Below are 10,988 nucleotides of genomic sequence, written 5' to 3'. Positions count from 1 at the left end.
CAGCCACTCTGAGTGCAGTCTGTATGCGTGACGTAATGTTTGATGGTTTCCAATCTTGCGCGAGGATGGCTGTGTCATCCGCGTAGATTGCCATTGTTGTGTTGTATGTGGTTGGGAGATGGTTTATGTAGAGGTTAAACAGTAGGGGCCCTAGGATGCTTTCCTGGGGTACTCCCGCGTGTATACCGTGTCGTGTTGATTGTTTTCCCTGCACGTCAGTGTTGGAACTCCTGTCTGTGAGGTATGAGTGTATTAGACGCAGCAGCCCGTCGCGGAATGCCGCGTCGCTGAGTTTGCGAATGAGGCCGTTGTGCCATATACGGTCGAAAGCCTTCTCGATGTCCAGGAACACCGCCCCTGTAGCTTTGTTTATGTTGAAGCCATATGTTATATGTTCAACGACCCGTAAGAGTTGTTGTGTTGTGGAGTGGTGATTCATGAAGCCGAATGGCTGCGGTCTCAGAATGTCATTTCTTATGCAGTGCCTAGTGATGCGTTTGAGAATCACCTTCTCGACAATCTTACTGAGCGAGCTCAGAAGGCTGATGGGTCGGTAATTTTGTGGGAGGCTGTGGACTTTCCCCAGCTTCCTGAACATCAGGACCTTGGCCGTCTTCCAAAAGGCGGGGAAGTGTTGGTGTTTTAGTACGGCATTCGTTTGTGTGTTAGGTACTAAGTTGCTTTATCCGTGAACTCCAGGTGGACACGGTTTTGAATGCCATCATGACCAGGAGCTTTCCTAGCAGCGGAAAGCATTATAGCCCAGGAGACTTCGGCTGTGCTAGCATGCCGAATGTCGTCGCGTGATGGTTCGGCTAGAATGCGTGTAACAGTCAGTAGCAAGTGTGAACACTGGATCTGATGGTACCAGGTTCGGTGTGTGATGCTGCGAGTGTGCGGGCTATTAGTTCTGCTTTCTCTTCCGATGAGTACGCAGGTCCGTCAGGCCCTTGAAGCGTTGGGGTGTATATTGTCTCCCTGGTGAAGTGTCGGGCTAGTTGCCACACGCCAGGTCGTGCGGTGTCCAGCCCTTCGAGTTTTTGGTCCCACTGTTGTGTTCTATGTGTTTGTATTTTGTCGTGTATGATGCCCTGTAGCTTGTTAATGTGCCATTTGAAGTACTGACGCCTGGTTCGCTGCCATTGTCTTCTGAGGCGATTCCGCATTGAGATTAGGCCCAGTATTTCCTGGAGCAGGGCCGCACTGTGTTGTTGTGAGGTGCGATCAGGTATGGTGCCTGCATTGCGCCCTGGACAGCGTTAGTGAGAGTTTCTGCTGCGTCGTCGATTTGTGCTGTTTCATTAATTTCATGTATGGCTGGGATGTGGCTATCGAGCGTTTCCTTGAACAATGTCCAATTCGCACGCCCGTAGTCCAACATCTTGCGTTGTTCCATGTGCTGCAGTGTTTCCTCAATGTATAGTATTACGGGTTGGTGGTTTGAGGGCAGATCGTTTTCAACGGCAACGTTGAGTGTCGATGTAATGCCCTTGATGAGGGCCATGTCTATCACGTCTGGCCTGTGTCCCCTCTGATAGGGAATGTGCGTCGGTTCAGTCGGCGCTAGTATAATGTAGTTTCTGCGTAGTGAATGTTCGTGCAGTTTTTCGCCGTTGGGATTTCGTATGCGTGAATTCCATTCTGGGTGTTTTGCGTTCAGATCTCCAGCGACTATTACTCGCGGTGAAATGTTGAGTAGTGTGCTGATATCGCGTGTTGAAGTGCCTACAGGGCTGTTGTATACCGATATCAGTGTGGTGTAGGCTCCGTTGAACTTGACTCTTGACGGCCGTAGCCTCGATTTTTTCCAGTTTAGGGAGCTCTATGTTTGTGTGCTCAATGTCTTTGTGTATGACGATTGGAGTTCCGCCTGCCACGGCGTCGCAAGGTCGGTCGGTACGATATACGCAATAGCCAGGAAAGTTTAATTGTTTGTGCTGTTTAAGCTTATTCTCGCTCAGTATCACGACAATGATTCCCTTGCGCTCCATGAACGCGGCAAATTCTGCCCTTTTGTTGTGGATCGAGTCTGCATTCCAGAACAGGATCTGTGATAGTGTGTGTGGGTTTGCGTTATGGGCCGGGTGTGGTATATTATTCATGTAAGAGTATGAAAGAGTGTTGTGATGGCAGTGTGTATGACAGCCCAGTATTGCCCGGGTTCGGCGCTCATGAGCTGGATGATGAGTGTAGTGACGGCCGTCAGTACCTTGGTAAGGATTTGAACGGTCGTGTGTCGAGGGAATAGTGTTTCCAGTATTCCCCCAGGTGATGTGTTGGTGTTGGGTGTGGCAGCCTGAGGTGCTGTTGTGCAGTTAGCGGCCGCTTGTGCGGGTATTGGTGTGTTGTTAGGAGTGGCATTTGTGTTTATGTTTTTTGACAGAGTTTGTGGCGCCTGTGTTACTTCTGTGGTGAAGGGGATGGTAGTGTGAGTTACAGTCTCGGTGTCTTGTTGGCTGTTTTCCTGTGTGTTATTGATCTGTTGTTGCTGGGTGGCCTGTTGTGGTGGTTTCGTGTTCCCCGCCCTGTGTTTGTGTACGTCTATTCCTCCTCTGGGCTTGGAGTTCTGGGGGTTATTGTGTGGATGTGTTTTCCTGTATAGCGTGCGTTTCTTCGCAGCACTTGATTTCCGGGAGTGGGGTCGTGTTGTTTGGGGGCATAGGTGTTGGTACCGATGTTTGTTGGTTTCCAGGTGCTGTCTGTGGCTGTTGTGTAGCTGTTGCAGCGGTTCTTTCGCGTGTGTGTGAAGGGCGCTGGGGTTCCGCGGCCAGTGCCGTTCCGCCAGGGCGTGCAACCGTGGCCAACGTTACGCCGTTCCTTACTGGGTTCGGCGCTGGCCTTGGGCGTGGTATGTCGTACTGTACACTGCTCTTGTCTTGTTTACGCTTCAGCGCCTGTTTGTATGCACTGCACTGTCTGAAGTTTGCCGCATGGGGCCCACCGCAGTTGGGACAGCGTCGCTGGTTTGGCTGTGTTTGTGTTCAGGTGTTGGATCTGTGATTGCCAGCGCATCCGCGGCAGCGAGTTGCCAGGCCGCAGCGGAGGGCCGAGTGGCCGAACCGCTGGCAGTTGTTACATTGTTGTGGGACGTTGGGTGGTTCGTAAAGTTCTACACGTACGTCCATCCGCAGAAAGCTCTTTATCTGCAGAATGGCGCGGGAATCAGCCGTGTCGGCTAACTCAACCATGTAGTGTGGTAACGGTGCGTGTGTCCGGAACCCTGTCATCCGGGAGGCACTTTTACAGTCGAATCCTAGGTAACAGAGCGCCGCCTGTACTGTCTCGTTGGGGGTACTGGGATCCACTCCCTTAATCACGTACTGTTGGGTTGTCTCGTCCAGCGTTCTGTACGTGTAGTGTTCGATCTTCCGATCTTTGAGGAAGGTCAGAAGATCTTTAAATTCGTTGTCTGTGACAACGTACAGTGAGGCCCTATCCCCCGAGTACTTTGCGTGTGTAGTGTACTGTTTATGTGCCTTTCCGCGAATGCAGTGTTAAGGGCACTAAGGTTCCCATAGTTTTATATAACGACTGGGGGAAAACCAGTGCCAGCCGCGGTGGTCTAGCGGTTCTGGTGCTGCAGTCCGGAACCGCGGGACTGCTACGGTCGCAGGTTCGAATCCTGCCTCGGGCATGGGTGTGTGTGATGTCCTTAGGTTAGTTAGGTTTAAGTAGTTCTAAGTTCTAGGGGACTTATGACCTAAGATGTTGAGTCCCATAGTGCTCAGAGCCATTTGAACCATTTTTGGAAAACCAGTCTTGTGTTGTGCGGGCACCGCTGTGGCTTTGTGTGCTTTGTTGTTGTTCGCCACAGCTGTGTTTGCGTTTTGTTTCGTGTTAATGTTGTTGCTAGCCTGAGATGAGCTAGTAGGTGTAGGCAACAGCGCCTTTCGGTTGCCTAGCGAGTTTGGTTGCTCGCTTGTTAGTGTTGGTGTTTTTCTGGGTCTGCGTTTTGATCCCTCCACCTGCCAGGACTCTGCGTTGTGGTTTTCTGTGTCCACATCCGCCGCTGCTGCCTCGATCTCTTGAGGCTGCGGCGTCGGTGGGACAATGGTACATGACTGTCCAATGACAGTGGAGTGTAAGGTTATGTTAAGAGTTGCTGTTTTGGTGGTTGAAACGTCCGCCTCGAATAGTTCGGTGATTAGCCGGCGCGACTCGAGCTGCTTTTGCGCTTTCGCGCCAAGCTGTCGAACGTCGCCAGCCGCTCCCTTGCCTTCGGTAGCAGGCGGGGCGCGAGTTTCGGCGGGTGCAGTCGATCCTCGCGGCTCGTAAGTTGCAGTCTTACTGCGGGTAACAGCAGGGGAAGTGCTAGCAGCGTCCGCCATCTCACACTTAGGATTATTTATTAGGTGGGAGGTCGGATACGACAATTTTGCTTTTCTCGATAGGCGAGAAAAGTGTCTCTTGTTCCCTATTGAAGTGGGTGTTCCCTACGTTATGCTAACATGCGTTGTTGGTGCAAGCGCGGCACCTAAAGGAGGTGGCGTCATTGGCCGGAAGGCTCCTTACGGGGCATGTCCGGCCGCCTTCGTGCAGGTCTTATTACATTCGACACCACACTGGGCGACCTGCACACCGGATTGGGAAGAAATGATGATGAAGCCAACACAACACCCAATCCCTGAGCGGAGAAAATCCCCGGGCCAGCCTGGAATCGAGCCCAGGACCCTTAGGACAGCAGTCCGTCACGCTGACCATTCAACTATCGGGGCAGACAACAAAGACAATGAAGGAGTTAGAGCATTACTCATGAATATCATTTTAAATTATTATAAGTAATGAAAGAAGAAACACTACTGAGTATTTAACGAACTGAATGCAAAGAGTCTCTCATAACAGGCTAGCGGATACAGTTTGCTCCGCAGAGCATGGTGGGGGGGGGGGGGGGGGGGGAGTGGGGGAGAAGAGAGGCAAGAGATAATGTACATGTCCTAACTGCTCAGTAATCAGTGTTTTACGAGGGCAGTGTTGGTGGCTCTTATAGTCAATGTTGCAGAAAGAAAACCGGTGTAATGGTTTCGCTCAAAAATAAGAACTTTGCTGGAGCTCTGTGCAGGGAGTTATTGGGGTTGGTACTACAGAGCTCAGTCGCACAAGAAGGTCTCTGCTTCCCTGACAGGTAGACTTAAACATACATACTCACAGGTTGACACTTTGCGGAGATTATCTGGATAAACGGAGATAATACGCTGGTTCACACATAAAATAAATATATATTTGCATGCAGCACATTTCCTTTACCAAAATGTAGAGACTGAAAAGAGGTCTGCAGTTTGTATTAATTAGGCGGTATCACATCACTTGAGAAGAAAGTCAACTTATACTGCCCCCTTTCACGACACATCCACTTGTGACGAAACTTTTGCAGGAGCCGCTTGCTTTCATGTATCACAAAAGGATAAGAATAAATATTTTAATGCACTCATGAGGGAACTTTAACTGCTAATACAGTTACTTAAAGTATGAGAGTGGAGGCCAAAAAGATAGAAAGACAAAAAGTCACAAAATAATATAGAAGCTAAAACTCATACAACAAATAAAACAAAGATACAATTGGAAAATAATTTCTTTCTTGGGATCATCGTTCATTAATGGAGATGACGTAAAATAAAGACAAAATAAAAGAATTCCCTTCACTAGGACAATCATTCATTAAAACAAATGGTGCTAATCAAAGCTACAACAAACTTAAAGAGAACTTCGCATTTTTGGGAATCAATGTTAAAGTAACCAGCTGTAACTGAAATAGGCCATCGGTCAACTAATTATTTGTTAGTAAAATTATACACGTATGATAATTAAGATAAATATCAACAATACAAATAATCTTATTTATTGCGACCATTGTCTTCTCAAGCAAATGACACTAAACAGAGATGCCATTAAGGAATTTCACATAACATTACATTTTGCGTGCCCATGATAAGGTAATCAATTATAACTGGTATAGATGATCAGCCACATTATAAAACGTGTTTACACGTGAATAAAGAGTTTATTGACGTAACTCACTAGTTTAAAAGGAAAACATTACAGAAATGGACAAAAGTAAAGGTCAGAGCGACTATGCTGCTGAGTATTACAGAATGATCTCCATTCATTATCACTGTCTGGCAAAAACATATAAGTGACGTGTGCTATTCTTAATTCCTGACACATGGGCTACACATTCACACAACAGAAAGGAATGTTTTGGCAGACCAATAAATGTGTATATATAAAATTAGTATTGGAGTACACGGCCAAGAACGCAAATAAGGTAATGATATAATAGCATGTGATGGTGATCGTTCATACTGCATAAGGGTACAGAAAAGATGTGCGAGTGTCATTCATAAAGAAAGTAAGACATGGACAAATGATATAGATAAACAAAGACATTACCTTTCACTTACTTCGGATTTTTCATCATTGTACAAGGTTTAATCTCCTGATTCATGAGGGTAAAGAATATACACAGGCGTAGAACATTGGGGCGAAGGACATTCCTTTCAACAGTACTCTGAGAATACCAACTCTGATGAAATGAGGCTGTTGGTAGTCTCTCTAATCATCTGTACTCTCGCCAAGTCACTTTTTTTTAGCACTAATTCTCCTGTTTCGACTACAGTTTCTATCAATTCACTTCCCCTCAGACAAATTGTTCTTTCAGTTTAGCAGTAACGACTGTCTCAGGTGTAACCAACAATGTACTTACGTAACCAACAATGTACTTATGGTAATAGGATACACAAAGTTGGAAATAACATCACTGCAGTTGTGCTTCGTCTCCCAAGAATATACAAGGTACATGCATATTAACTAGCAATTTAGATTTTACAAGTGTCCTCTCACTTATCGGAGACGAGTATCATGATTTGTAGTGTGATGCATATTTCGTAGTTTAAAAGTGTCTGCTCGCTTCGTTATTACTGTCAGAGACTTACTCACAGGGTTATACTTTAGTGCACAATATCCTAACTACTAGCGAAATAAAACTCAGTATTCCAGTAACAGGTCCTCAGTAAAATCGTTACCAAAGTTAAGAAATTCGGTGTTGAGGACGGCATGTGTCCTAGAATGTCCGTCATCCGCACAGACAGTGTATGACAAGAAAGCCAGTAAGTAAACACAGACCGCGTGCCATGATCTCAGTGGGTCACTATGCGAACAGTGAAAGTGACGGCTTCCAGTCTGTCTAGCAGGTGTTGCGAATGTGATTCGGCAACTCAAGCGTCGGAGTGGCATGTCTTTGCGTTTTATTGAGCAAGTGGGGCTCACACTTCGTCGTGCCGCTAGCCCAATGCAGGCGTCAGTCAGCTGGTAGACGGTTGCCATGGGGAGGCGTGGGGGCGACACCAACAGTTGTTCACCATATGGGAGATTCACAGCTCTTCGCCAGGAGGGTGGATGCCCCCTCCACGCCTGCTCTAATATGCGGCCAGTTGCTAATCCAACTCCCTGGAGACTGTAGGACCGCTGCTTCAGGTGTTCGCCTGTTGTCTCCCCTCTCTGGTTCTTATCCTCCCCAGACTCGTCACATGTCAATCTCAGAAAATTGGTTCAGATATGTATATTTCAGACTTACGTAACTGACACCATACGTAAAACTATCTATCTTGACTCTCAATATATCCTTTGTAAAAAGATGAGAGTGAGTTACAAAAGCCGGCCGTGCGGTTAAGGGCGCTGCAGTCTGGAACCGCAAGACCGCTACGGTCGCAGGTTCGAGTCCTGCCTCGGGCATGGATGTTTGTGATGTCCTTCGCTTAGTTAAGTTTAACTAGTTCTAAGTCCTAGGGGACTAATGACCTCAGAAGTTGAGTCCCATAGTGCTCAGAGCCATTTGAACCATTTTCGAGTTACAAAACACGCCCAAAACAAACGGTGACACTTACTTCACTCTCCAGTGGTTTCATACAAAAATATGAGAGAAAGATACAAAAAAACACAACTAAACCCGAATGCGACTTTGCATAAATAACCAATAAACATTTACTTAACAAGGCTGGTTGCAGTTACTATGCTAGAAAGCCCATAACGCATATGCCCTTAAAGGATGAGACTGAAGCAGGTAAAATTAAATCTAAATGCAGTTCTCTCTCGCTACAAAGAATAAAATGGGATGAACGAGAGGGACTAGAGCTCATGGACTGTTACCCGTTACTCCATTTCACATTACAACTTAATCTCCAGATACTCGATCACATGCTATGGGAAGTCCATCAACACAGATATGGGCATCTCGATTATATAGAAACAAGACTACAGCTGATCTCTACTGCTAGAATAAAGCTGTCACAGTTGTAACTATAATCAACATTCATCGTTCTACTGTCGGTCTCACAGGCTAAACAAACCACGTCAAACCACGGCCATTTTTCCGTCTCGTCTCCAGCCTGCTACCTCAGTAGAGTCATATATTACCATCTGCAAGAAAAAAAATGCTTCTGAGCACTATGGGACTTAACATCTATGGTCATCAGTCCCCTAGAACTTAGAACTACTTAAACCTAACTAAGGACATCACACAACACCCAGTCATCACGAGGCAGAGAAAATCCCTGACCCCGCCGGGAATCGAACCAGGGAACCCGGGCGTGGGAAGCGAGGACTGTACCGCACGACACCATCTGCAAGATACCGCATCATCGAGTAACTACCGAACTACTTCCAATTGGTCTCTTGTAACACAATAACATTAATATAATTACTGACGCCAAATATGACCATTAAATTGATCCCTCAAAATAATATTCATCACCGTTTACCATGACATTCAAGAAAATTACATCTTAACAAATGCAGTAACATGGGATACGTTTACACTCTTTAAACACTTCCACAGATTCATGTCTCTGGTCGTGCTCATTCCTCGTGGCATCCTGGACTACTGTTCACTTCTCATCCTTAACTCTATTGTCATCCATCTCTGGTCTTGGGTGATCTGTCACAACTTAATTACTCATTGCTGACAAGAGTTTTCTTCGTCACATTAATTGTACTAATAAACAGAAATCAGCAATACTTTCAGGACGGAGACAAGACCCCACCACAAGACTTAAAGCCATGAAGATTCTAATCATATCTACACACTAACCTTAGCAGGTATAGATCTGCTGAAAAATTAATCTCCTTTGACACGAGCACAGGGCTTTCTTTGCAGCTGTCATTGCAACACGCCCACTCTAACAACTCGCTTCTAAAACTCTGAGGTATAAAAATAATAAAATAAATTTTAAAAAAGAGAAATTCACGTATGGCTCAAATATAAAACTCATCTTAGCAAGGCATCGTTATCACTTTCAGTCATGTTGTTCTCTGGTGACACTAATACCGTATCCTTCGATCTTCCGGCTAATTTACATAAACAATTTACACATGTAACGATAGTGTTACGTGCACAATATCTATAACATGAAGTCCCTTGAGTGCGAACTCGCAAGTTCAAATTGTGTTAAAAATTATGACAGGAAAATATTAGCTGCTAATTACTCACCATGTGCATCAGGAAGGCGACAGAAAATGAATGTCCAGGAGGTGCCAAGATCAATTTTCTGTGGTATGTATGTATTACACTTCACAAATTAGAGATATCTGACATTCAAGAAATGTTCAAAGTCAACCTTTAACTTTGCACCATGAACACCGAATGAAAAAAAGGCTGACCACAGCGATTACAAAGATTCTCACCATCAAGATCGAAAGTGTACTCCTTGGGAGTTACAGACCGTGCAGGGTGTTCATCTGGGTATCCACTCTCAAAGAATGCATGATAGAATCATATTCGTGTAACGGGGTGATGAGAACTGATGAAATGTGATGGTATGCAACCGAATGTGAAACAATCTGTCGTGGAGCTTATGATGAAACTGGTTATCCTTCAAGACGTAGCTGCAGATTGTGCGATAAAGTGTTTTATAGGCACGAAAAAAAAACACAGAGGCTAAATTTATCTGTGGTTCTAGGTGGTATGACTTACTGTGTCGCCGGCCGCGGTGGTCTAGCGGTTCAGGCGCTCAGTCCGGAACCGCGCGACTACTACGGTCGCAGGTTCGAATCCTGCCTCGGGCATGGATGTGTGTGATGTCCTTAGGTTAGTTAGCTTTAAGTAGTTCTAAGTTCTAGGGGACTGATGACCACAGATGTTAAGTCCCATAGTGCTCAGAGCCATTTGAACCATTTGAACTTACTGTGTCACACACATTTCAGGATCAATGGTTTGTTCTAAAGAAGTATAATTCTTTTACAAGGACCAGGAATCAAGCAAAAGCAAGTTGTTTTGACCATCTATAACCCAAAAGCAGTGCTCGTAGCGGAGTTTTATTTCTCTTAGGGCCATTTTCTCACTCCTGCTTGCTGCCACTTAAATATGCCTTACAACCCTTGCAAGATCACGCACATGAGAAAGAATCGTAGGGAGCAGTGCACCTCCAACTCTCTGAAGCACAGTGAGTAGCTTTCCAGGCAACTTACAATCCAGAGATTAAATGTCGGCAAAATTCTGTACGAATACGTTAAAGCATTGACAGTAGTTGCTCTTGATACAACTCTCTCCGTAAATTTAATTTGCCGGGGTTCCATTAACAAACATTTCGCCTTCAAATACCCACTCGTAGGAGCTGAAAAAAATTCGTTACTGAACTATAGGGTAAGTTTGCTTATCTCCACTAGAAATTTTCAGGACGATTCTGCAGTTTGCTGCGCATCGTCGGGTTGGCACTTTGTGCGAAATTTTGTTACTTTACACCTTCCAGCACTGTAGCACTGTTTGAAGTAAAGCTACTGTCCATTACATCCTTTGAAATCACTGTAATCTGTGTCATATGCAATCAGACCTGCATAACGTGGTAGGTCAGTTTCATGCACATGCTGTATATTGTATAGAGGTTCCCTGAAACTCACAAACATCAGTTTCGTTTTTCGTGTTTATCGATGCCATTGCTCTGCTTTGTATCAACACCAGTAGAATGTGGAACAAAGCAGGCCTCACCCCACTCTCCATA

Source organism: Schistocerca americana, chromosome 2 (assembly GCF_021461395.2).
Source record: "Schistocerca americana isolate TAMUIC-IGC-003095 chromosome 2, iqSchAmer2.1, whole genome shotgun sequence".
In the NCBI taxonomy this organism is placed as follows: domain Eukaryota; kingdom Metazoa; phylum Arthropoda; class Insecta; order Orthoptera; family Acrididae; genus Schistocerca; species Schistocerca americana.
This window is presented reverse-complemented; position numbering follows the sequence as displayed.